Consider the following 24,260-nt stretch of genomic DNA (forward strand, 5'->3'; position numbering starts at 1 on the left):
TGTACATACTATATGTACAATTATACTTCAATAAATCTATAATGAAAAGTACAATAAAGCCCTATGAAACAACTAGTCAGACTGCACTGAGATCCTCCCAAAATACATCAATACAAGCAATAAAACAAAACTAGCCAACAGGTAAGACCCGGGTGCCTGATGAAGGGAAGGTGTGCCAAAATCTTGATTTCCCTCAGCCCTTAGGAAACCAGACAGGAAGATCACACACACACACGCCTGGCCAGCTGCCTCTGCCATGAGAAGCCCTGTTCATTTACTCCAGCTTTGTCATCCTTCTCCTTCAGGTGCCGTGGGATGACACGGCATGAAGACATGTTCGTGATGACAAGGTTAGCCTGGCCCAGTGGTTCTCAACCCTGGCTGCATATTACAAACACTGGGGGAATTCTTAAAAGTACTGAAGCCCAGGTACTTTCAAGAGATTCTGATTTAATTGGTCTGCAGTAGGCAGTGGTATTTTTAAAAACTCCCTAGGAGACTCTAAACTGTAGCCGAAGCTAAGAACCACAGACCTGTGTGTGTATGTGTGTTTCAGATTAGGTTGGGACAGCTGAGTGTGAAGTAAGTCACTTCTGAAGCTTCTCACCAGCAGCTGAGTTCACCATTTCTAAAATTATCAAAAATCCTTCATTTTATTGTACTGCTTTGCCCAGCAAGTTACAGACATACGAAGCATGTCCTTCATGATAAGAAAATTGAAAACATCAATAGAAAATAAGTTCAGATAGGTGCACGGTGGCAAGTTCCATCACACCCCAAATGAGTTAGGGCAAGAGCATCCTTTACATGCAGCCCCCTCCCAGATCCTGGAGCACCCCTTAGGCACAGGCTGGCTCCATGAGTCTTGGAATGTATTTCCCCCAAAATTGAGTAGCACAAGCTCAGTTTCAGGGTATGCAAAAACAGCTCTCTGCTGCTTCCTGTGTCTGTTGTGTTTCTCCACCCTTCAACATCTCCTTATAGACTACGTTTTATCCACAGAGGAAGAGAGTCATGCTATTTAAAATTCCAAGGAATCGGATGAGCAGATGGAGATACCCAGAACTTGGCTGCCCAGAGACGGGACACTAGACCCAGGAAAAGGAGGCCCATGCTTTTGATAGGAGACAAGAGATAAACGCTCAAAGCTGAACTGAGCTTGTGCTGTGCTTAGTCGCTCAGTCATGTCCAACTCTTTGTGACCCCGTAGACCGTAGCTCGCCAGGCTCCTCTGTCCATGGGGACTCTCCAGGCAAGAACACTGGAGTGGGTTGCCATGCCCTCCTCCAGGTTTAATCCAGAGAATGGCTGTATTTTTAGCCCCACGCTGGAACAAGCATAGTAGTAAAATGGCCTGGCCTGGCGCCGCTGTGAAGAGAGAAACTGAGGCCATTGGAAATAATCTCTCTCAGCGTCCTGCCTCTCTTGCCCACTAACTAACTGATCCACACCTGCATTCAGCCTCCTTTTCTCCTGTCGGCCTCTGGAGAAGCAGTACCCCTCCCGCTGACTTAGAAGCCTCCTGGGCACTTGCCCCACCCCCGGGTCTCCTCCACACACACTCCACAAACTCCCCGCCCCTCTCCCTGACTTTCAGCTCTTCCCCTTAACTGGCTCACTCTCTTCAGCACTTAAACATGTTCAAGCTTCTTCTGGCCTTAGAAAGAAAGAAAGAAGAAACAAAAACCAGAAGCCTACACACACCCTAATCACCTTGGCTTCCTGTCCTTCAGCTCATGCCCTCTCAGTGCTCCCTTCCCTTCCCAGCCAAGAGCAGAAGACACACGGCACTTCTCAGGTCTCCATTATTGGCTCCTCAATTCACTGCCACCTGCCTTCTGCCCCCGGCATTCCACTGGAATGCCCCAGCAATAACGCCTAGGCTCCCCGCTTCACAGAGGTTTCTATCTGCCCAGACACCGCTGCTGCCCTTGGCTCGTGGAGCATTCCCCTCTTCCCGTGCCCTCGACCCGCTGCCTCCCATGACTCTCTCTCTTCTCGTCTTCCGCCGTTGTCCTCCTCTTCCTGTGTCCACCCCTGCAATGCTGGCGTAGGCGTGGGACTCCATCCTCCACCTCAGTTGGCTGACACTGGGCAGTCTCGGTCTGTTTCCCACTCATACAAGGTGCATGCTGATGGCCCCAGATGAGTCTCTCCCCGCTCAAGTCGCTATGGCCACCCATCTCTCAAGCCCAAATGCCCCAAATGAACGACCACATCTGCATTTCCTTCCCACAGCCTTCCCTTTCCTGGTTCCCCACCGCCGTGAACGGCACCACTCAGTCACCCAGGCTAGGCAGCTGATGGTCCTCCTGGATCCTACCTTCCTTTTACCCCCGTCCAGTCACCAAGGCCTGTCCTCTGAGTTCTTCCCAAATCGAGTCCCTCCTGCTATCCTAACTGCTGCCGCCCTAATTAGACCCACACCTTCTCAGCTGGGCTATCGTAAGAGCCTTCTAACAGTCCTTCCTGCTAACCTTTCCCTCTTTACCACTTGCTCCCCAAAGCAGCTTGAGGGTTCTTTCTAAAGTGTAAATCTGATCATCTCACTCTCTGTTTAAACCCCTTCAAAGGCTCTCTATTTGATTCCTTAACAAGGCCTTCATCACCAGCCCACCTCTCCCTCCCATCTCCAACCATTCATTACTACCTATTTGATACCTCTGTGATTCTATGCAGTATCTTCCTACTCCAAGGTACCCTTCCCAACTGCCAGTGTTCTTCGCTTATTTGGTTCTAAATGCTCAGACTTTGCTCAGACATCAGGTTCTTCAGGAAGCCTTCTCCGGATCCCCAGGTTGAATTAAGGGCCCTATCTTCATGTCCTCAATATGCTAAGTCCCTTCAGTCGTGTCTGACTCTTTGCAACCCTATGGGCTGTAGCCCACCAGGCTCCTCTGTCCAAGGGATTCTCCAGGCAAGAATACTGGAGTGGGTTGCCGTGTCCTCTTCCAAGGGATCTTCCTGACCCAGGGATCAAACCAATGTCTCCTGCATTGGCAGGCAGGTTCTTTACCACTAGCACCACTTGGGAAGCAACTTATATATACCTCAAATATCAGCTTAAATTATTTATCCAAAATTAAATGTGTATGATTCTGTTATCCCCCAACTAAGCTCAAGTTCCAATATCACCTCATTTCCACTGAGAAAAAATGCTCCTGAACTGGAACATAAGGGTAGAGCTTTCTGATGGTAAGAATTTTCAGACACGGAGATAGGTGGTCAGGATACAGATGGATCCTTCCTTGAGGATCCTTCAAAGGAAGGACTGGGCTTCAACTAATAGGACCAGGTTTAGCATCTGTAAATGCAGGTGGGCAAATGGACAAGACCACCGCACAAAATGCCCTCCAGCCCTGGGACTCTTTGATTCTGACCTATTGATTCCCTTCAGTCCTATTGATTTCTCTTGATTCCTCAGAGGACTCCAAAGTTAGCCCTAGAAAGAAAGAGAAGAAAGCCCCAAGGGGGAACTTCCTGGCAGCCCAGTGGTTACAGTTTGGCGCTTTCACTGCTGAGGGTCCAGGTTCAATTCCTGCTCCAGGAACTAAGATCCCAGAAGCTACGTGGTGTGGCCAAGGGAAAAAAAAAAATGCCCAAGGGAGATCCAGCAGGCCCAGCTCCTACAGCTCTTTCCAAACTGGAATTCAAATGCAGAAAGCTGAGCTACCCCTCTCTAACCACCAGCCCCCTGGCTCCCGGCCAGGACGCCACCAGGCCAAGCAGAGGAGGCCCAGCCCGCTGACAAGTCTCGTGTCCAGGGCCACACCGGCAGCTGCCTTCCAAAAGTGCGGTGCTCTGCTCACTCTACTGCGGACAGGCACGTGGTGCGCAGGCAGGACCGGGAGAGCCATCCCCCAAGGTGGAGTGAAGGTTCAGAGCTGCAGCAGGCACGGGGGAAATCTAGGGAAAGAGGGAAGGCAGGATCCCAACCACCTGGAGCTAGAGGGAACTGGCTTACACTGAGAACTCGTTCCTGAATTTCATCCTCCAGGAGGGGTGTGGATACACAAAGTATTTTAAGAATCAGAGTCTCATGTTTCTTGCCTCCCCCATTCTCTTTCCAATTCAGTTCCCTCCCTGCCAAACTCTGCTGGGTTGACAAATTCCCTATTCCTTGAGTCCTCAAGGGCTACTAAGGATTCTGTTTTAAAAAAAAGAAGGAAGAAATATACATGATGTAGGTCCCAGGAAAGAGCTGGGATAGAGGAGGACCAGGGGCTTTGCTACTCTGCAGCTCATCCAGGAAGAGAAGTCAAGGGCCAAGACCACTCTGTCACAAACTGCAAGGAGCACCCAGACACTGTACTCTATGAGACTGACATCGTCTACCACATCAAAGAGAGTGGTGCCCCCTGGAGTTGTGCGCCGTGGTGGCCCCAGCTGTTTTCTCTTCCAGTATCCATCTCTCAGAAAGTAGATGAAAACCATCTGAAAGACCATTTTTAGCCAGTTACCCTTCACCTGCATGCACTCATTATTAACATTTCCCCACATTTGAACACACTTTCTCTGCTTAACATTTGAAAGTAAGATGCAAGCACTTCACTTCTAAATACTTTAGCCTGAATCTCTACAGAAGACCTAGGCCATTCTCTGAGGTAAACACAATGTCAGTTAGCATACCCGCAAAATGTTAACGCTGACCCGATAAAATTACCTAATATAGGGCCCACATTTGAATGTTTGTAATTGCCATCTGGTAAGTTTTTCAAACATACAAATTCCTGGCCCTTCTCCTGGAGGGTTTGATTTAGTGGGGTGAGTCCCTGGACTCTGAACATTTCAAAGACCCTCAGGCAATTCAGATGTGCAGATCTGACACCAAAGACTAAGGTTTCAGAACCACCAGGAGTACAGGAGGGAACTGGGGAAAGGGACCCGGAAGAGCACCAGGCAGTCAGCTGGTGAAGGGAAAGGGGTTTATGGCCAAGCGGGTCGGTGCCAGGGTCTAAGCAGCACCAGGCACCAAACTCAGTTCACACAGCTGCCAACAGATGGCTGGAGGTCAGGGGGGAGGAGGCCGGTCCGAGCAGAGCCACACAATGGTTCAGAGTCAAAGGGTGGGGAGAGAGGAGAGGGCACTCCCTGCAGCGAGCTGACTCTGTGCAGGGCCTGTGCCAGAGAGGGCGGGGCCCCAGGGGCCAGCAGTGACTCCAGCTCTGGGTAGAGAGGGCTTCCTGTTGCCTCGATGGGGGGCACTGTATCAGAACTGCCCTGCTTGGGACAGACTAATGAGCCTGGGTACTCTCCCCACATCCTGGGCCACAGAGTGGAATCTAATGGGTGTTGAGTACCAGCTATGTGCCAGGCGCCATACTAGACCCAAATATTCAGTTGACAATGGCACAATTCCAGGAAGCTTACGATCTAGCAAAGGTGACAGATGTATCATAAATAATTCAATCCCTGCCTGAACCTTGCCCATCTTGGCCCGTCTTCACCAAGCAGGGGCAATGGAGAGTTATCAAGAAAGGGTGAAAAATGTGTAGTCTCAAGCCCCTGTCTTCCCTAAGATGACTCAGTTCTAGGGCTGCCCTAGGAGACCTTCCACACCACCTCTTGGGACAGAATGGGTCAAAGGGTTGGAGGCCATTAAAGCTTAATCCCTTTGGCTCACAGAGTTTTCTTTTCTGAGAGGACCCTCCCCCTAGCCACGCCCAACAGCCACACTTATCCAGACCCCCATTCCAGTGGTTCTGCAGCCAGGGACCCATCGCCCACCCCTCAACCCACACCCTGCTGTCCTGCTCCACATCTCCCCGCCCACAGCTCCAACAGGGAAGTCAGTGTGCCCTGTGCCAGGAACCTGACTCCTCCAGCAGGGAGGTATAACCAGAAGTCAAGTAGGTCAGCTCTCCACCTCAAACAGATATGCAGCCGATCCCTGCTCCCGTAATGAAAACCTACAGGTTTTATACAACTCTACAGGCTGCTTTGAAGTCAGGCCCAATCACTGAGTAACACACACCAACAAAGTCTTTCTCATTAACCGTGTTCTCTCGGGGTGGTTCTCACTCAGTTCCAAATGTGGAAGAAAGAGACTTGCACTTTCTTCCTACTCACATAGCCCCTCTCCAGCACCCTCTTAGCCAAATTAAAGCAGTCCCATGTAGCTCAGTCTTTGCTACTGGACTTACTTTCCATCTCTCTCTCTCCTGGGCCTACCATGAATTCTCCACCAATCTGAAGCCAAAGTGGACCCAAGAGCCCTAATAAAAGGCTCTCTGGTCCTAAGAGAGCAGAGGGTCAGGAGGCCGTGTGACCCAGTTACATCCGTCAGGTTTGCATTCACAGTCCCCAGTCCCTGCTCAGAAACTGTCTGTGCAGCAGGTTCCATTCAAATACACACACATATGTACACGTGCACACACATGGAATCCCTGGGGCTCAAAGCTCCTGGCACACACCCTGTAGACATGGGGTCTTGGTATTAAGAGAGTCAGGGATGGAAGAGGTGAGGTGGCAGCTCATGGCTCATCTCAAAACTTTCCAAGAGCTGCACTGTTACAGACGGCAGGGCCCGGGACCAGGAGCTGGCAGTCAGCTGAATGGAACATTTGGCAAAAAGGAAAGGTCGGTCTTGGCAGCATGTGAGTTTCTAACCCAGGAACCATCCCAGGAGCCAGAGCAGCCACACCTCCCCTCTGGGCCACGTTTCCCACTTTCTCTGCTGCCTGCCCTCCGCTCCAAGGACCAATCCTTCTAGTTCAGATCAGTTCCCACCAAAGTGCACTCCAACCTACCTACAAGAGAAAAACAACCTAACGTTTCCAAAATCTAGGAAACCTCAGCCTCTCTGAATCTACTGTAGGCCCCTGAAGCATAAAGGAAGCCCCTCAAGGAGGGGGATATAAGAAAGTGGGTGGAGGTGGGCACGGGGACACAGCAGCCTTTCCCAGTGCCATTTGCTGGCTGCAGCTGAGAGCTCCTGCAAGATTAGACTGTTGCCTGACACCTCCAGCTGAACCTCCAGTCTAGCTTCCCCAGCTCATGCCCACCGGAATCCAGTTCTCCAGGATTCTTGCGTGGGCTGGGAAAACTCCCTAGAGGAGGCCAGCCCATTAAGCAAAATCCAGAAAGCAGGTCACAGCTGTTCCCATCCAGCCAAGGCACCGAAGTGAGGACCCAACACACCAGCAAGGCTCTGCTCTGCTTGGAGGACTCACTGGAAGGGAGAGATGACAGGTGGTGTCACTCTGGCTCACGGCTCCAGTGCAGACTCCTCAAGTCCTCACAAGCTGGGCAGGGCCAACCCATCAGAGTCTGCAGGGAAGAAGAAGGGAGCGCTGAGCAGCATCGCAAATGACGGCCCATGCCCACAGCAAGAGGATGGGGAAGTATCTCGGGGTAACCACCGAGGCATCAGACTAGCCAGAGTCAACTGAATAACGCCAGTGAGACCATCCTCCACAAGAATGGCATCTTTGCTGCGGATCAACTCTCTGATCTGCAGGGAGTGTCTCCAATTCATTCACTTATAACAATTCTTCAGTTGTTTTCTGGTAGCACCTTTCCTGGACATCTGAAAGGCTGTCTCCCATCTCCATGACAGGATCCGCCTGTCTAATAGAAATGAGTCGAATGAGACCCACGAACAGTCAGTGCATTTGCCCCGGCTCTCACCGCAGAGTGGGAAGGGCCCGTGACCCAGTGTGGAGAGGCCACACGGTGCTGTTGGTCCTCAGAAACAAGCCTGCCCCAGCCCCGTGCGCCTCCCCATGAGGACACGCTTGGCACTGATGATGGCCAGAGCCCGGGACGAGAAGCACCTGGGGGCTCGGTGCCCAGAACGAGTCCACAAAGTAGAGAAGGGGAGCCAACAGCCCCCACGCCGTGGTGCCGCCTGTGGGGAGGGGCAGGGCAATGGCTGGAAGCCCAAGCTGAGGAACCAGCGGGCAAGCCAGGCTGTGTGGGCAGCCGACAGCCACCTGCTTGGCTCAGAGAAGGGGGAAAGGAAGTCGAGCGGAAAAAGCCTGAGCCAGTCACCCATGGGAACCTTGGAGGAGTGAAGACCGGCCCCCCACGCCGTCCCCAGGGAGAGCTCCTTCCCGCCCTCTCGGCAGGGAGGCTCTGCACCTCCCTCCGCCAGCTCTGACCGCTGTCTCTCTGCCACCACAGTCCCTAACCCCGCAATCCTGACAGGCTGTCTGAATATCTTCCATTAGTGCTAGTTCCCCAAATCAAGAAAGTCCCCGATAGACTGCAGTCACTCCCAGGGGCCCAGAGCCACAGTAACCACACAAACTGCACACGTCCCCACCCGCACGCTCCCACCCACCACACACCCTCCGACTCACCCGCCGCCTCAGCAGCTCCCTGGGGGCAGAAGAAGCCAGCCTAGATGGCTGAGGGGACAGTTCTAGTGCCGCTGGCAAAGAAGCCTAAGAAAAGCAGCAGGAAGTTGAACCCGAAGAAAAGGAAAACGGGGCCCCTAGGTTCCAGGGCCCTTCCCTGTCCACATTCCAGGGTGCGGGGCCAGGCTGGGCCAGCCAGGAAAGCTCGCAGGAGGGCGACGCCAGGGAAGGAGACCCCAGACACAGAGCCCTGGAGCGCCTTTGCCCAAACAAACCTGGTCAGCCTCAGCGGCAGCTGGTTATCCCCTCAATCAATGGAGAACCCTGGGGTCCTCACAAACCAGGATGGGCAAGGGAAGGGGTGTCAGTTCCCAAGTGGCCCCCTTCTTTCAGACCAGAAACACACACACACCACACACAAAACACCACCAAACATCTGATACTAATTTATTCAGGAGTGTCAGAGGGACGTCTGTAGTTAAAAAGCAGAGTCTGGGGAGAAGGTGCTCAACCTAAGGGAATCTGGAAGTGGAAATTGCAAGTGGCACTGGAAGAAATTATCCACGAGAAGGTGGAGGATCAGATCTCTGACACAGGCCTTGCCAGTCCTCCCCCGGTCCCAGCTCCCGACCTCTCCAGGGCACAAGTTCCCCTAAGCACTGTCCAGGAGGCGGCCTGACCCTTTAAGTCACTGACCCCCCGATTCTTGGCCTTGGCTGCTGTTAGCCTGGCCTCACCCCGCAGCCATGAAGTCCCTCTCCCCTCTTCCTGGTAGCAGACCGGAAGGATATCCTGCCCCGGGTCAGCCAAGGACACAGAACCCAGGAGGAGACCAAGGGTTCCGTCTCACCAAGGTCAAAGGAGAAACCCCACTGCAGATGCAGGGCCCTAAGAGGGAACTGGGAGATGAGATCCATCCCCAGACGGCCTCCCAGTGTTCAGAATCCCCAAACCACAGTGAAGGGGACACCAGGGAGGGGGGTGGGAAGTAGGCAGAGAGCCTGATGGTGCCTGATTGCAGGGGATCCCAGCCGGGCCTCCCCTCCACCTGGTCACCCACTACCTAGCCCTGTCACAGTGGAGGCAGCTCCAGTGCCCGGGCCCTACTGGTCCCACCTGACCCTTAGGGCCTCAAAAGCCATGAGTGCAGCTGGAGGCGCTTTTACTCCTGCTTTCTCTCTCCTCTTTTCACCCCAACTCAGGATCCTCAGAAACCTTCCCCGGTCAGCTGTTTCAAACTTGCCTTACTTCTTTTACGCTCTCAGTGTTTCCTAAACATTCTGATGCTGTGTACATGACATGACATTAGAATGGGGCACGAGAACAACACCTTTGTCTTAGATGGTGTTACAACAACCATTCTGCATCTCTGCACATGGAGGGGTCAAGATTTCTTTCCTAAGTAGGAAGTAACCCAGGCGGTGGGGGAGTAGAGGAGGAGTCCTGTCAGTTTCGGCATTGCTCTGTACACGCCCTAATGCCTTTTTCCCATCTCCTGTGTCTGCAGGTCAGGAAGCAACAGTTAGAACTGGACATGGAACAACAGACTGGTTCCAAATAGGAAAAGGAGTATGTCAAGGCTGTATATTGTCACCCTGCTTATTTAACTTCTTTGCAGAATACATGAAACAACAGACTGGTTCCAAATAGGGAAAGGAGTACATCAAGGCTGTATGTTGTCACCCTGCTTATTTAACTTATATGCAGAATACATCATGAGAAACGCTGGGCTGGAAGAAACACAAGCTGGAATCAGGATTGCCGGGAGAAATATCAATAATCTCAGATATGCAGATGACACCACCCTTATGGCAGAAAGTGAAGAGGAACTAAAAAGCCTCTTGATGAAAGTGAAAATGGAGAGTGAAAAAGTTGGTTTAAAGCTCAACGTTCAGAAAACGAAGATCATGGCATCTGGTCCCATCACTTCATGGGAAGTAGATGAGGAAACAGTGGAAACAGTGTCAGACTTTATTTTTGGGGCTCCAAAATCACTGCAGATGGTGATTGCAGCCATGAAATTAAAAGACGCTTACTCCTTGGAAGGAAAGTTATGACCAACCTAGATAGCATATTCAAAAGCAGAGACATTACTTTGCCAACTAAGGTCTGTCTAGTCAAGGCTATGGTTTTTCCAGTGGTCATGTATGGATGTGAGAGTTGGACTGTGGAGAAGGCTGAGTGCCAAAGGATTGATGCTTTTGAACTGTGGTGTTGGAGAAGACTCTTGAGAGTCCCTTGGACTACAAGGAGGTCCAACCAGTCCATTCTGAAGGAGATCAGCCCTGGACTTCTTTGGAAGGAATGATGCTAAAGCTGAAACTCCAGTACTTTGGCCACCTCATGAGAAGAGTTGACTCACTGGAAAAGACTCTGATGCTGGGAGGGATTGGGGGCAGGAGGAGAAGGGGACGACAGAGGATGAGATGGCTGGATGGCATCACCGACTCGATGGACGTGAGTCTGAGTGAACTCCGGGAGTTGGTGATGGACAGGGAGGCCTGGCGTGCTGCGATTCATGGGGTTGCAAAGAGTCAGACACCACTGAGCACATCATGAGATGTGCAGAGTACATCATGAGAAACGCTGGCTGTAAGAAGCACAAGCTGGAATCAAGATTGCCCGGAGAAATATCAATAACCTCAGATATGCGAATGACACCACCCTTATGGCAAAAAGTGAAGAGGAACTAGAAAGCCTCTTGATGAAAGTGAAAGAGGAGAGTGAAAAAGTTGGCTTAAAAGTGAACGTTCAGAAAACGAAGATCATGGCATCTGGTCCCATCACTTCATGGGAAATAGATGGGGAAACAGTGGAAACAGTGTCAGACTTTATTTTTCTGGGCTCCAAAATCACTGCAGATGGTGATTGCAGCCATGAAATTAAAAGACGCTTACTCCTTGGAAGGAAAGTTATGACCAACCTGGACAGCATATTGAACAGCAGAGATATTACCTTGCCAACAAATGTCCATCTAGTCAATGCTATGGTTTTTCCAGTGGTCATGTATGGATGTGAGAGTTGGACTGTGAAGAAAGCTGAGCGCCAAAGAATTGATGCTTTTGAACTGTGGTGTTGGAAAAGACTCTTGAGAGTCCCTTAGACTGCAAGGAGATCCAACCAGTCCATCCTAAAGGAGATCAGTCCTGGGTGTTCATTGGAAGGACTGATGCTAAAGGTGAAACTCCAATACTTTGGCCACCTCATGCGAAGAGTTGACTCGTGGGAAAAGACTCTGATGCTGGGAGGGATTGGGGGCAGGAGGAGAAGGGGACGACAGAGGATGAGATGGTTGGATGGCATCACCAACTCGATGGACATGAGTTTGAGTAAACTCTGGGAGTGATGCAAAAGGAGGCCTGGCGTGCTGTGATTCATGGGGTCACAGAGAGTCGGACAGGACTGAGAGACGAAACTGAACTCATGTCCCACTTTGCACAGGAAGTTCCAAGGGAGACAGAGGCCAAGGCTATACCCAGCGTAGGGACTCAGTTGCCCACCTGGTTCAGTGAGGCACACTCACATCCCACCAGCCCCACCGTCATGGAGCCCTTGCTCCTGTGCCCCTCACCCAGGGTCTACAATAGGGTAGCAATAGTCAGAGGCTGTTCTCAGCAGAGATTAGCTGCATGCCTGCAGCTGGATGAGAGAAGCCAGAACGTGGCCATATGTGCAGGCACAATGGAGCTAACCATCCATAGCTACCTTGCTGAAACACCATTGCAATGCATGTAAACATTATAAATCCGTCAAATTAGTACCCCAAGGATATGTCCACTGTTCTGCCTGGAGTGAGGTTATCATACTTTATTCTGGTGAAAACAAAGCAAAGTTGGGGGGGGGGGTTGTACTAGGGGTTGACAGAGAGGAAGGCTAAGTGAATATGTACATGCATGTTTGCATGCTAAGTCGCTTTAGTCGTGTCTGACTCTGTGCAACCCTATGGACTGTAGCCCGTCAGGCTCCTCTGTCCATAGGATTCTCCAGGCAAGAGTACTAGAGTAGGTTAGGACCTGACAGCTTCTACACACTCCTATACCACAGGGCTCCTAAACAAATAGTTATTACCATCTCCCTAAGTTGTGGGCACTAATCGATCTAACAGTTGTGTAACAATCTGATATATGTTACTAACCTGGTGACTGACTATGCCATAAGGGTCACAGTCAGTGAATAAGGTCAGCAGTTACTCTTCAAGGACTCTAGCACACTAAGGCAACAGCTGATACCCAAATGTGACCCTAGCCTCAATAAGTGAATATAAGTATCAAAGAAATGGAAGGAAGGAAACAGATCTTTCCCCCACCCCCACCCTATCTGGCATTCTGTGCCAGGTATTGTCTTGTTTCATCCTTATAACAATCCTTAAATGTTTATATTATTATCCTTACTTTACGAAAATAGGAAATGAATTGAGTAATTTGCCTAAGGTCACACAAGTAGTAAAAGAGACTAAGTCAAATGGTTATAAATCAATTATACGTCAATAAGCAAATAAGGAGAAGGCAATGGCACCCCATTCCAGTACTCTTGCCTGGAAAATCCCATGGACGGAGGAGCCTGGTAGGCTGCAGTCCATGGGGTCGCGAAGAGTCGGACACGACTGAGCGACTTCACTTTCACTTTTCCCTTTCATGCACTGGAGAAGGAAATGGCAACCCACTCCAGTGTTCTTGCCTGGAGAATCCCAGGGATGGGGGAGCCTGGTGGGCTGCCGTCTATGGGGTCGCAGAGTCGGACACGACTGAAGCGACTTAGCAGCAGTAGCAGCAAGCAAATAATAAAATAAAATTTAAAATAAATGAGTAAAAGCTAAACTGAATCTTGTTTGAGGCCAAAATTGTTCGAGATCTTTTTCCCATTCTGTTATGGAGACCCAGGAATATCACATTTTACCAAATGTTCAAGCTGATATTGGTGACTATTCTGGTATACTGCAGTGCCAGGGAATCCTGGAGCTCTGGTCATGTCATTCGTCCAGTGAGAAACTCTGTCTCTTCCCTTCCCCACACCAAGTCCCAGCCCAGTCCCCTGCATGCCCCCCAAAGCGCTGATGGTCATTAACCATTCTCCAGGGCCCCACGCTCTCCCACAAACTGTCACTCATGTGAGTGGCCTCTGGAACACTCCTTCACTCCTGTGAGCGGCCTCTGGAACACGCCTTCGCTCATGCACGTGCCCTCTGGAGCACTCCTTCGCTCACGCGAGCGGCCTCTGGAACATTTCTTCGCTCACGCGAGTGCCCTCTGAAACACTCCTTGGCTGATGCGAGTGCCCTCTGGAACACTCTTTCGCTCACGTGAGCGCCCTCTGGAGAACGCCTTCCCTCAAGCGAGTGGCCTCTGTAACACTCCTTTGCTCATGCGAGCACTCTCTGGAGCCCTCCTTCACTCAGGCGAGAGCCCTCTGGAGCACTCCTTCGCTTAGGCGAGTGCCCTCTGGAACATTCCTTTGCTCACGCGAGTGCCCTCTGGAACACTCCTTCGCTCACGCGAGTGCCCTCTGGAACACTCCTTCGCTCACGCAAGTGCCCTCTGGAACCAACTACTTCCCTTATGCAAGTGCCCTCTAGAACACTCCTTCGCTCACGTGAGCGCCCTCTAGAGCACGCCTTCGCTCATGCGAGCGCCCTCTGGAACACTCCTTCCCTTATGTGAGTGCCCTCTGGAGCACTCCTTCGCTCATGCGAGTGGCCTCTGGAACAGTCCTTCGCTCATGCGAGTGCCCTCTGGAACACTCCTTCCCTTACGCAAGTGCCCTTGGAACACTCCTTCGCGCATGCGAGTGGCCTCTGGAACACTCCTTCGCTCAGGCGAGTGCCCTCTGGAGCCCTCCTTCCCTCACGCGAGCGGCCTCTGGAACACGCCTTCACTCACGTGCGTGCCCTCTGGAACACTCCTTCCCTCACCTGAGTGCCCTCTGGAGCACTCCTTCGCTCATGCGAGCGCCCTCTGGAGCACTCCTTTGTTTATGCGTGTGCCCTCTAGAACACTCTGGCTTGCCCGACCTGCTCTTATGTTAGAGCCTTCTTTCATCTCCTATGACTGAAAGTGACTTTGCTCTCTTTCAAATGTCTGTAAAAATTTTAATGCATCCCGTTGTATTTATATTGTTTGGTATTACCCTACTGGTGATTAGAATAAAAATAACTTGTCCATGTAGGTGGGGCTTCCCTGGTGGCGCAATGGTAAAGAATCCGCCTGCTAATACAGGAGACGCGGGTTTGATCCCTCCGTCAGGAACATACCCTGGAGTTGGAAATGGCAACGCATTCCAGTATTCATGCCTGGGAAATCCTATAGTCCATGGGGTTGCAAGAGTCAGACACGACTTAGTGACTAAAAACAACAACAAACATCCATGTATGTGGTTTATAACTACAAAACACTTTATAAATATAAGCCCATTAATCTTAAGGAAAAAATTACCTCCTATTTGTCTTTGTCTTCCCCACAATGCTCAATACAACGCTTTACACACAGGCAGAGTTGTTAAACACGGTGTTCTGAGGGTGCTCTGACCAACCTAGAGAAGAATTATCACTTTCCTGTTGTAGCATCAGGGATTCTGAAGCTGGATAAGGAAGGCAAAATTGTAATTGATTTTTCCAGGTTGATACCCAATAGCATGTATTAGGTTCTCAGAATTCAAGTGTCCCCCAAAATGTTAAGTACTCTAGTCTTAGTTTCTATACTTTTTTAAGAAATGCTGCCTTGGGACAACCATAGGACAACTGACTCATATTGAGCTTACAGAATTACCTCCTACATAAAGCTCATCTGTTCACTTGAGTTTTTTGGAGTATAGTGTGGTTACCCCAAAGTCAGGGACCATGTTGAACTCGTTTATATTCTGAGGGTTTAGCACAAACCTGCTACTGGAAGATGATAAAATTAACTGACCACCACCATCTACTGAGTCCTTGCCATGCATCAGATACTACTCCTGGAAATTCATTTGGTCTGTCTTCTTCCCTGCTGTGCACTCAGGTTCACCATGTGCATTCAATGCATAATGAGTGATGGATGAATAAAAGATAAAATGCAAGCTCCTCCAATGCTGCTGCTGCTGCTAAGTCGCCTCAGTCGTGTCCGACTCTGTGCGACCCCAGAGACGGCAGCCCACCAGGCTCCCCCGTCCCTGCGATTCTACAGGCAAGAACACTGGAGTGGGGTGCCATTTCCTTCTCCAATGCATGCAAGTGAAAAGTGAAAGTGAAGTCGCTCAGTCGTGCCCAACTCTTCACAACCCCATGGACTGCAGCCCACCAGGCTCCTCCGTCCATGGGGTTTTCCAGGCAAGAGTACTGGCCAAATTAAACTACACTTCCTTTACCTCTCTCACCACTTGTTTCACTCCCCAATCCACCCCAACACCTACTCATTGTTCAGATCTCAGCTAACATTTCATTTCCACCAGGAATTCTGACCACCCTAAACGCCTCATTTATGAATTCTTTAAGCATCCCATACTATAGCCTACTCATTCATCTATGTTCTCCACCCAGCAGTAAGTTCTGGAACACTGTATGTGCTAGACACTGAAAGCACCTAAAGTCATTAGTATGCACTCAAAAAACATCTGTGAATGAACAGATGAGCTCTTTTTAAACATTAACTGACAAGCTTCCTTGCCTCTGTGATCACATCTTCTTCCACAGATGACTTTAAGAAGAACACTTGCTGCTGTCACCTGACTCTTGCGGAAGCCCCATCTCATTCAGAACCTGGGCCTCACTGACATTTTTTCCTCACAGGTGCCTCCAGTGCAGCATAGAAACAACCCAGGTTCTAGAGGCATCTTGACCTACATTCAATCTCTGGCTCTTTTCTCATTAGTTGTACAACCTTAATCTTGGTTTGAGTCTAAACCTAAGCTGAACCTCAGTTCTCTCATCTGCAAAGGAGAATGAGACAATTTCATCATCTATTTCCTCCAAGGATTGCAGTGGGGGTGGGAATTAAGGTAAGGTTTGAAAAGCTACAGGAAGACAGACACTCAGTGCTGGAGGCTATTCTTTTTTATCATGCTTTGCTTGGTATTTTTATCATGCCTTGCTTGGTATTTGAACTTTTTCTCAAATGGCTCCTTTTTGCCTTCCTTGTTGGGACCACCTACAACAGCGTAACCAAAATTGCACTTCAGAGAATTGACAACCCTCAGGGAGCCACTCTTTCAAAATCGCTTGTCAGGGAACTATATCCATCTTTTCTTTTAATTTAAAAAAAGAAAAAAAATCTGTCTTCCTGAATTCTAAAGTGTAAATCTGACATCCTAGTTATAATATTTTGGGGGGAAATACAGTTGCGTTCTCCCAGGTGCCCATAATATCCAATTTGCAAACAATCTCTCCATTTTGGGTCAGAATTAAATGAGTCCTCCAGTGCTCCTCGTAGTTTAACTTCTTTTACCCTCTGGAAGACACTCGAGCGTGACAAGTCAGGGATGGGGCAGACACTCTGCTTTCAGAAACACGGGGCCCTCAGAGGTGTCTCAACGGTGGCTGGACACCATCAATCATTCCAGTCTGGGTTCTAGGTTTGGACCTGAGATGAGAAGAGCTCATATCTGTTTCTTCACCTGGCAAGGCAAACTGTACTATCTCCTCGGCTCTCTATCCCGTTCCCCTCACTGTGCCTTCTGGTCTGCTGTCAAGGGTACTAAGCAGACTAAGACAGAAAGAGAGAAAACCTTGGCAGGAGAGGATGCCTCCATGCAAGCTTATTCCTGGTGGGCCTGGGGAATCAGAGTGTGTGAGCAGCTCTCAGGACTGGCACCCACCCACAGTGGGGAGGATGCAGAAATAGAAGCTAACCTCTAAGACAGGATCCACGGGTCGAGATTTGGAATGAGGCATTAAACGTAGTGGAAAGAACGCCAAGGAGAAAAGAAGCCACTGCCCAGGAAACTAGTCTCGCAGTGACTAGGGTTGGCTGAGGTTAGGAGAGAAAGGTCCAGGATGAAGGGTGTCGAACAATGTTTTCAAAAAGAAGAGTGGCAGGTGCAAAAGTTAAGGAGGAAGGAAAAAAGTTTCCAAAGAGGTAAATGATTTTTGGCCTCTTGTTGAAACACTATGGAGCCTCTGCTAGGTGAGACTTCCTACAGGAAGTTCTCAAGAAGAGGAAGGACGAACTGCTAAAGATCCCTTGTCACAGATTCTATATTCTGCCCCAGGACTATTGGGACTGCTCTCCTCTTCCTCCTCCATACCTTGTGGGCTTCTTCCCCAAAGCTCAAAATATGTTCTGTGTCATTAATCCCTTTAACACTATGGAGATTTGAGGACATTGAATTCCATCACCGATATCCTGAGAGAAGAAAATTTCCCAGCAACGACAGGGTCAACTGATAGATACATTCCAAAGTGCTAAAAGACAGGTCCTTTCATTGGTAGTAAAATGATCTGTGGAACAAGTTCCAGCATTGTTAAGAATCACCTGACCTTGGAAGAGTCATTTCTTTGTAGAGAAATGACTTCCAATTCTAAAACTACATGTGATCCTAGGAAATGCAAGAATTAAGGAGGTGCTATGCTGGACTAGGGCTGGGTGGAGGAAATTTGTCCCCCAGGATCTGTGTCCTTGAGAAGTGAGTTATCTAAGGTATGTCCCAGTCCGGTAGCATCTCACTGGCATTCAAATCAAGGAATCCAGTATGAATGAATTCTGTAACTCTGCTGCTCCTTTCCCAGGACCCAACATCTCCCTCAAAGGGGCACCCAACTTATGAGCACAGGGTCTGGAGAGGGAATGCCCGCTTCAAATCTCTCCTCTGTATTGACTAGCTAGCTGACATCAGTGTGAGCTACAATATTATTTGCCAGCTCAGTACTACCCTAACTATAGACAGCAGTCAGCCTTTGGGGGTGTATATATCCCCCTGATTCCCTAGAAATATCATTAAGTGGACTTTCCTTCTCTCCTAGTTCCCATTCTAGCAACCCTATTTAAAGAGAAATACCCAAAGAATAGTTTACCTGGGCATTGTCACATTACTTTCCCTTAGCCAGAAAAGAAAGTTTCCAGAACATTCTCTATTTCATATCCCTTTCCTCCCATCCCTCTCCCCCATCCCCACCAGCTTTCCCTCCCTCATTAGTGAGACTAAACTCAGATGTATAACCTACTTTTGTATAGCACTCTGTACTTTTTAGAGTGCTTTTGCATACATGATTTTACTCAGTTCATGGTAAGCAGTGTTTTTCATCCTTAAAACAATCCTATGACCCAAAGGTATTTTCCCCCCTTTTATAGTTATGCAAACTGAGTCTTAGGCTCACAAGCTGTTCATACTCACACAGCTAGGAAGCCAGGCCTCCTGACACTGAACCCACCCACTGCTTCTCTACTACTCCGCACTACTGCACCCAAGTTCACGTCCTGGGAGCACGAGGAGCCTGAAGTTTAAGGCCAGTTACAAACCCCCAAAGGGAACAGAGTTCCCTCATTTTTATTCCTGTTGGCCAGCAGGGCTGTCCAGGCTGAATGACCATACACATGAGATACTTCAAAATGTCAGGCCTAGGTGGGGTGGAGAAACCAGAGAGGAGACCTAAGGCTCACAAGAACGTGGGGTATCTGTTAGAGCATCGTTACATCCCGGCCAAGTACGCAGGTATTCCAGGTCACTGGACAATCCAAACGAGCACTCCAGGGAAAGGCCTGAGGACCCAGATAAACGGAGCCTCCCTCACCAATCTTTTCAGGAAGAGGGAAATGGACTAACTCCCTTCTGGCCAGGGCTGAGAGTTTGGTCAGAGTCAGACACACACACCCATGCACACTCAGCAGTAAGTTCAGAGCCATGGAAGTCAAACCCTGGGCTCACCCAAAGGCCAAAGGGGAAGCAGCCACACTTCAGTCCAGGGCTCCGGCTCCGAGCCACCACCTCCTCAGACGCTGGCTGCCAGGCAGGGCTATAAAATGTGCCTCGACTTAATTTTTCCATGGACACAACCCCAGAGGGGACCGCCAGGCTCTGGAGGAGCTGCAGTTCTGAAGCCTCGTAACTTCTGTGTTCTGGGATGCACAGCTGGAGTCCGGGAGGGATCAAGTTTGCCACCCCCTGGACCATTTCTCTTCCAGTATCTTCCTGAGGCCTTGTGTGGCAACAGAATAAGTTTTCATTCAGCGGCTGATACAGGGTTGGAATTCAGTGCAAATTACTTACATCTGCTTGGCCACAACCCATACAGTCAGGTAGTTTAGACAGAGAAGGAGGGGCCTGGGTAGTTGTGTGCTAAGGGATCTGGTGCCACGCTCGGACCAACCACCCAGGGTACAAAATTCTCTAAAAGAACTGAGAAAAAAAAACATCAGGGCAGCAGAGACAATAGAGATTCCATCGCAGCCAGGCTGGAGGGGCTGGGAAGCCATAAAGACCCCACAAGGGTGTGGAGACCAAGAGAATGGAGGTCGGCCTGAAGAGCGCGAGCAATGGCAGGGTCTTCACACGCGCCCCGCGGCCAACCAGGGTGTGTGCGCTAACCTCACACGTTAGTAACCTCTTCTCACAACCCGGGAGCCTGCCGAGCCCCTGGGCTTCCCACCCCACCCTACCCGGGCTTGGCAGGCTCCCCGGTGCTTCCTGCTGCTGCGATTGCGCCCCAACATCAAAGCCACCGCTGTCGGGAGCTGAAAACCAGAGACAAGTACAGGCCGGGGAGCTGCGCCTCCCCCCAGGGACCGGGAACTCCGGCATGAAGGCCCCTCTCCCTCTCCCAAGCTTTCCCCTTTTGCTGCAGTATCCTTATAAGGCAGAAGCCAATTTTCCTATCTGTCCGCCTAAAAAATGTATATCTATTATATATTCCCTAGGCTAGATGCTGACTTTTCACCTACCGCAAGAGAAAGCACCACCCCACCACTCTCACTCCAGGGCAGGTTTTGCCTTTTATTTTCTCATCTTCAACAAACCAAAACACCAAAACCATTGGCTGATTCACGGCGCCTTGCCGCTGGGAGCCAGGAAGTGTGTTCAGAGGGAAAGGGGTGGGGAAGAGGGCGCCCGGGGTCCGAGACACTCGGAGACCCCAGGAGCGGGGAGGCGGCGGGGCCTCCCGCTCGGGCGCGGGGCCCGGAGCTCGGCGCCCACCGCCCCCGCGGCCCGCGCCCCGGGAACCCTCGGGTCCTTCCATTGTTGAACCTCGCAGCTGCCATGCTTCAGGGAGAGCCCCGGACCTCCGTCCGCCCTACTCGGCGGGTGATCCGCAGACGCGGCCCGGGTCGCCCGGCCGGGTGCGCGCCTTACCTGCGCCCGCTGCGGTTTCCTGCGGTCGTGCGCTCGGAGACCCGGGCTGCCGGCTCCCGGCGGCTCCGGCGGCGCACCGCCTCCTCAGGGCCGCTCCCTCCCGGGCAGCACGCGGCGGGCGCCGGGCCCGAGGCAGCGGGGAGGCAGAAGGGGCGCGAGGACCGGCTGGGGAGTCGGCTCAGGGGAGGGCGTGCGCGAGCCCGCGGGGTCCGGCGGGCCCGGGGGAGACAATAGCGGCAGCCGCGGGCGAGCGCGGGGAAGCCATCTCCCGGAGACCCCGCGCACTGCACGGCAGCGGAGGCTCGGCCGGACGCGGGCAGGGCGGGCAGCCGCAGGCCGCGGCCCCAGCCCGCAGCGCCCGAAGCGCGGAGGAGGGCGGGCCCCGAGCCCGGCCGCCTGCCCCTCCCGCTCGGCTCCCCGCCTCCCCGGCCTTTGCGCGCGGGGAGGGAAAATCAAGGCGTCGAGTCGTGCTTCGGAAACCCAGGGGCCGAGATCTCCACTCTCCACTCATGTGAGGGTGTTTGCAGATGATCATTACCTTCCCCTGCTGGGACCCCTTTGCTGTGTGCCGGACGAATGCCAGATCATTCTACTGGAAATGACAGAGTTTTGAGGTCCGGGTATCAGTGGATGGAATTTCCTCCCCCCCGCATCATTAACAGAGCGATGCCCGAGAGAGTCCCTACCTTGAGGTTGGAGGAGACGGCGTGGGGAAGCTGCCTCTGCCTTTTGCACTTTTCTGCTTCATCGGTTTTTCGGTTCGCCCTAGTGGGTCGTGTGACCCGAGCCCCGTTAAATAGCAGTCTACAACCTGAAGGGGAAGGGTAGTGGTTGATCCTCCAGCCCAACCAGCGCAAGGGAAAATCTTTCATACATTACGTTCTATTTAAAATTTTGACTCAGTACCTTTGTTTGAGCAGTGGTCTCTAGAAGAATTTTCCGAAGGGCTCCACCCAAAGAAACCCATAGTTGGCCCGCCCCTCATTTGCTTTGTTTTGCATAATAACGATGCTATGTTATCTCAAAGTGCGTTTTCCTCAAAACTTGAATCTTGCTCTCCACCAGGGTCCTCCTTGTTTCTTCCTTGCCAGACTACGCTCAGCACCTGGTTCTCAGAGTCCCTCCCCTGCCGTCCCCTTCAGGTATCTAGGGCTCAGTACTCCCAGCCTGAGGTCAGAGGCCCAGGACTCCCCTGCTAGCGTTCTCAGGGAAACATCTGCAAACCCGTGCCTTCTCTGGTCTCAAAGAAATGTTTGTTAAAATGCTACTCTTACAGTCTGTTTGGGGTTCACTGGAGTTCTGTGGATTTTTTTTAAGGGTGTCAGAAAGGCCTTTTAAAAAAGATAAGGGCGTTTTAAAATTTCCTAAATGGAAGAGACTTTAGAGCTCAAAGGAGGATAACTATTTTGGGGAAGGAAATTTGAATAGCCAGATGAAGTCCTATGTAGAGGGAGAAAGCAATGTAAAAAGTGAGATCATGATTTGGAGGTACCTCTTGGGATATTGTTTTGTTCTCATATAAGGTGAAATCTGGGCCAGTGCAAAGAACCATTAATTGCAGGCAACCTTGAGTGAGACAATGGGAGGAGAAGCTCATGAAAGGAGAAGGGACAAAGGCTTGTGTTTGTTTTCTACTCACTGCACTGTGGCCTTGGGTAGCCCACTTCACCCTCTGAGCATCAATAGTTCTATCAGCTTTGCTTCCCACTCAGGCCTGTTGTGAAGATCAAAGGAAAGAATGTAATGGACCATTTTGATGACCACAGCCTGTGTGTTCTGTACATATAACGTATGTATGACACTATTCCTAATGCTCAAGAGCCTCGGGGGATAAAAACATGCACTCATTCACTGCGTGACCACAGCACACATTTATGACCCCTTTCTGTGTGCTCTTAGTCATCAGGCTAAGCTCGGAAGCCTGAGAGAACACAGTAGTGTGGGGCCCTCAGTGGTCCAGGGTTGCTGGAGTGGAGAGTCTTAAGTGAAGAGCTAACAGGAAATAGGCCTGCCCGAGTTGCTGGGCTGAGGATCATATTAAAGGCTTTTTAATGCACCTTGGTAGGGAGAAAATTCTGTATTATAAGAGAAACCAGGGCATGTCAAAAAATTTAGGTTTAGCCCTGTAGGCAACAGAGAACCCAGGGTGCAGACTGGGAGTGGTGTTATCAGTGATGCGGCCTATTACAGAAGGATTTGGAATACATACTGATGTCTTCCCTTTGCCCCTGCAGACCCACTCTGGGCCCTCTGGTTTCCTAGAAGCGGTGGGCCAGTGGGGAGCCTCCTCAGAAGAGCAGGAGGAGGGAGGTCAAGAGGTCTGGACATTTCTTCCTTGGGCTCCTTCTCTTTGGGGTCACTGTGGGCTGGCTGCCACGCTCAACAAAGCTTCCTCCAGGTGTTTCCCCTTCCCTCTCAGCTCCTTTCCCTCCCTCTCCCTTTCCCTCTTGTCTCTTCATTTAGAGAATTGCTCACTCCCTTCCTTCGACTTTCAGGCCAAGAAGTGGGAACTCCCTTTTCTGCTGGCCCGGGAGACTGCACACTGTTGCTTTTGGCTTTCTACACCCTGCTGGCCCTTTGTAAATTGTTCCTTCAAATTGGAGTGTGCCATTTGCACACTTAGGAGTACCGGCTGGGAACTCACGGGGAGGCCATGGCTGCATTCAGGGTGCAAGAGCAGAGAATCTCGAAGCAGGGACAGAAGCGTGGGATGGGAGGGAAGGACAGATACAAGAGAGTCAGGCAGTCAAGTCAGTAATACTTGGTACTGTACTGAATATAGGGATCATCAATGAGGGGGAAGAGTGTAGAATTACTCCCCACCTGATGCCTTAGGAACTGGGGGCAGGTGGTGCCATTTACTAAGTGAGGGACTGTAGTAAGACAGGGCCCGGGTATTGGAGGTACAATCATGACTCTGATTTTGGACATTAAATTAAATTTGGACTTGCAGTGTCTCTGAAATGCTCAGGTGGAGATGTCTAGTAGACTTTAGATTTATGAAACTAAATTGAAAGTAGAGGCATGGACACGTGGTTTCAATTTTGGACTCTTCCATTCATAGATGATAAACAAAGTTACATATACGACATCACCCAAGTGGGCAAATAGAGGCAAGAAGAGGCCTGAAAGGAAGAACTGAGACGCCAGAGTGTCAGAAAGGAGGAGGAGAGAAAGTGTCAGGAAAGAGGGATTCGAACACAAGGGCGGCTGAGGCATCCAGGGGCGGGGGGCTGGAAATGCCTTTTGGATTGACAAAAAGTCAGTGGATTCTGAATGCTAGAGGGGTTCTTGAGTTGTTAGCCTTTCTATCATAGAGAGGAGTGTGGTGGGAGAGAGCTTGAAGAGCCTACCAGAAACCCAGGCTGCTCTCAGTTTGGAGTTATTGGGCCAAAAACACAAAAGGAAACTTTTCAGAACAATTCCTCTGTACCATGCATCTCTGCACCTTGTAATGATCTCAACTCAAAGATGATGATGGTGAAGCACTGGGTCTCTGAGTAGGTACATTCAGCATTGGTTTGGGGACCCATCTCTTCATCCACAACTTTCCTAGCTCTGATACAGAGTTGATGGAAAATTTCAATGACCAATGAGTCTGATGAGTAGAAGAGCAAAGAGCATGTGTTTAATAATTAGCGGGGAAATTTCAGTTTGAGAAGGGTTGCGGGGGGTGGGCGAGTTTGGGCCACAAATCTAGAATCTGTGAGT

At 50.7% G+C, this 24,260-nt stretch overlaps 1 protein-coding gene and 1 non-coding gene across 6 annotated transcripts in view; both read right to left on the reverse strand.

Moving 5' to 3' along the window:
• PIK3C2B (phosphatidylinositol-4-phosphate 3-kinase catalytic subunit type 2 beta) overlaps window positions 1-21,418 on the reverse strand; it is a 78,217-nt gene extending 56,799 nt beyond the window's left edge. For 2 of the 5 annotated variants that reach the window (XM_059875637.1, XM_024976622.2), the window contains exon 1: window positions 20,550-20,926. The gene's annotated coding sequence lies outside the window, so the exon portion shown is untranslated. Of the gene's footprint in view, window positions 1-7,172; window positions 7,270-20,549; window positions 20,927-21,087; window positions 21,112-21,235 lie in introns of those variants that run through there. The other 3 variants (XM_024976625.2, XM_024976621.2, XM_059875636.1) reach the window with 3 other exon arrangements.
• Window positions 12,423-12,552, reverse strand: LOC112441896 (small nucleolar RNA SNORA3/SNORA45 family). Its single transcript, XR_003029859.1, has one exon. It is a non-coding gene; the product is annotated as a small nucleolar RNA SNORA3/SNORA45 family (small nucleolar RNA).
• Window positions 21,419-24,260: the final 2,842 nt, after the last annotated feature.

The sequence above is a fragment of the Bos taurus genome, chromosome 16, assembly GCF_002263795.3.
Source record: "Bos taurus isolate L1 Dominette 01449 registration number 42190680 breed Hereford chromosome 16, ARS-UCD2.0, whole genome shotgun sequence".
Lineage (NCBI taxonomy): Eukaryota > Metazoa > Chordata > Mammalia > Artiodactyla > Bovidae > Bos > Bos taurus.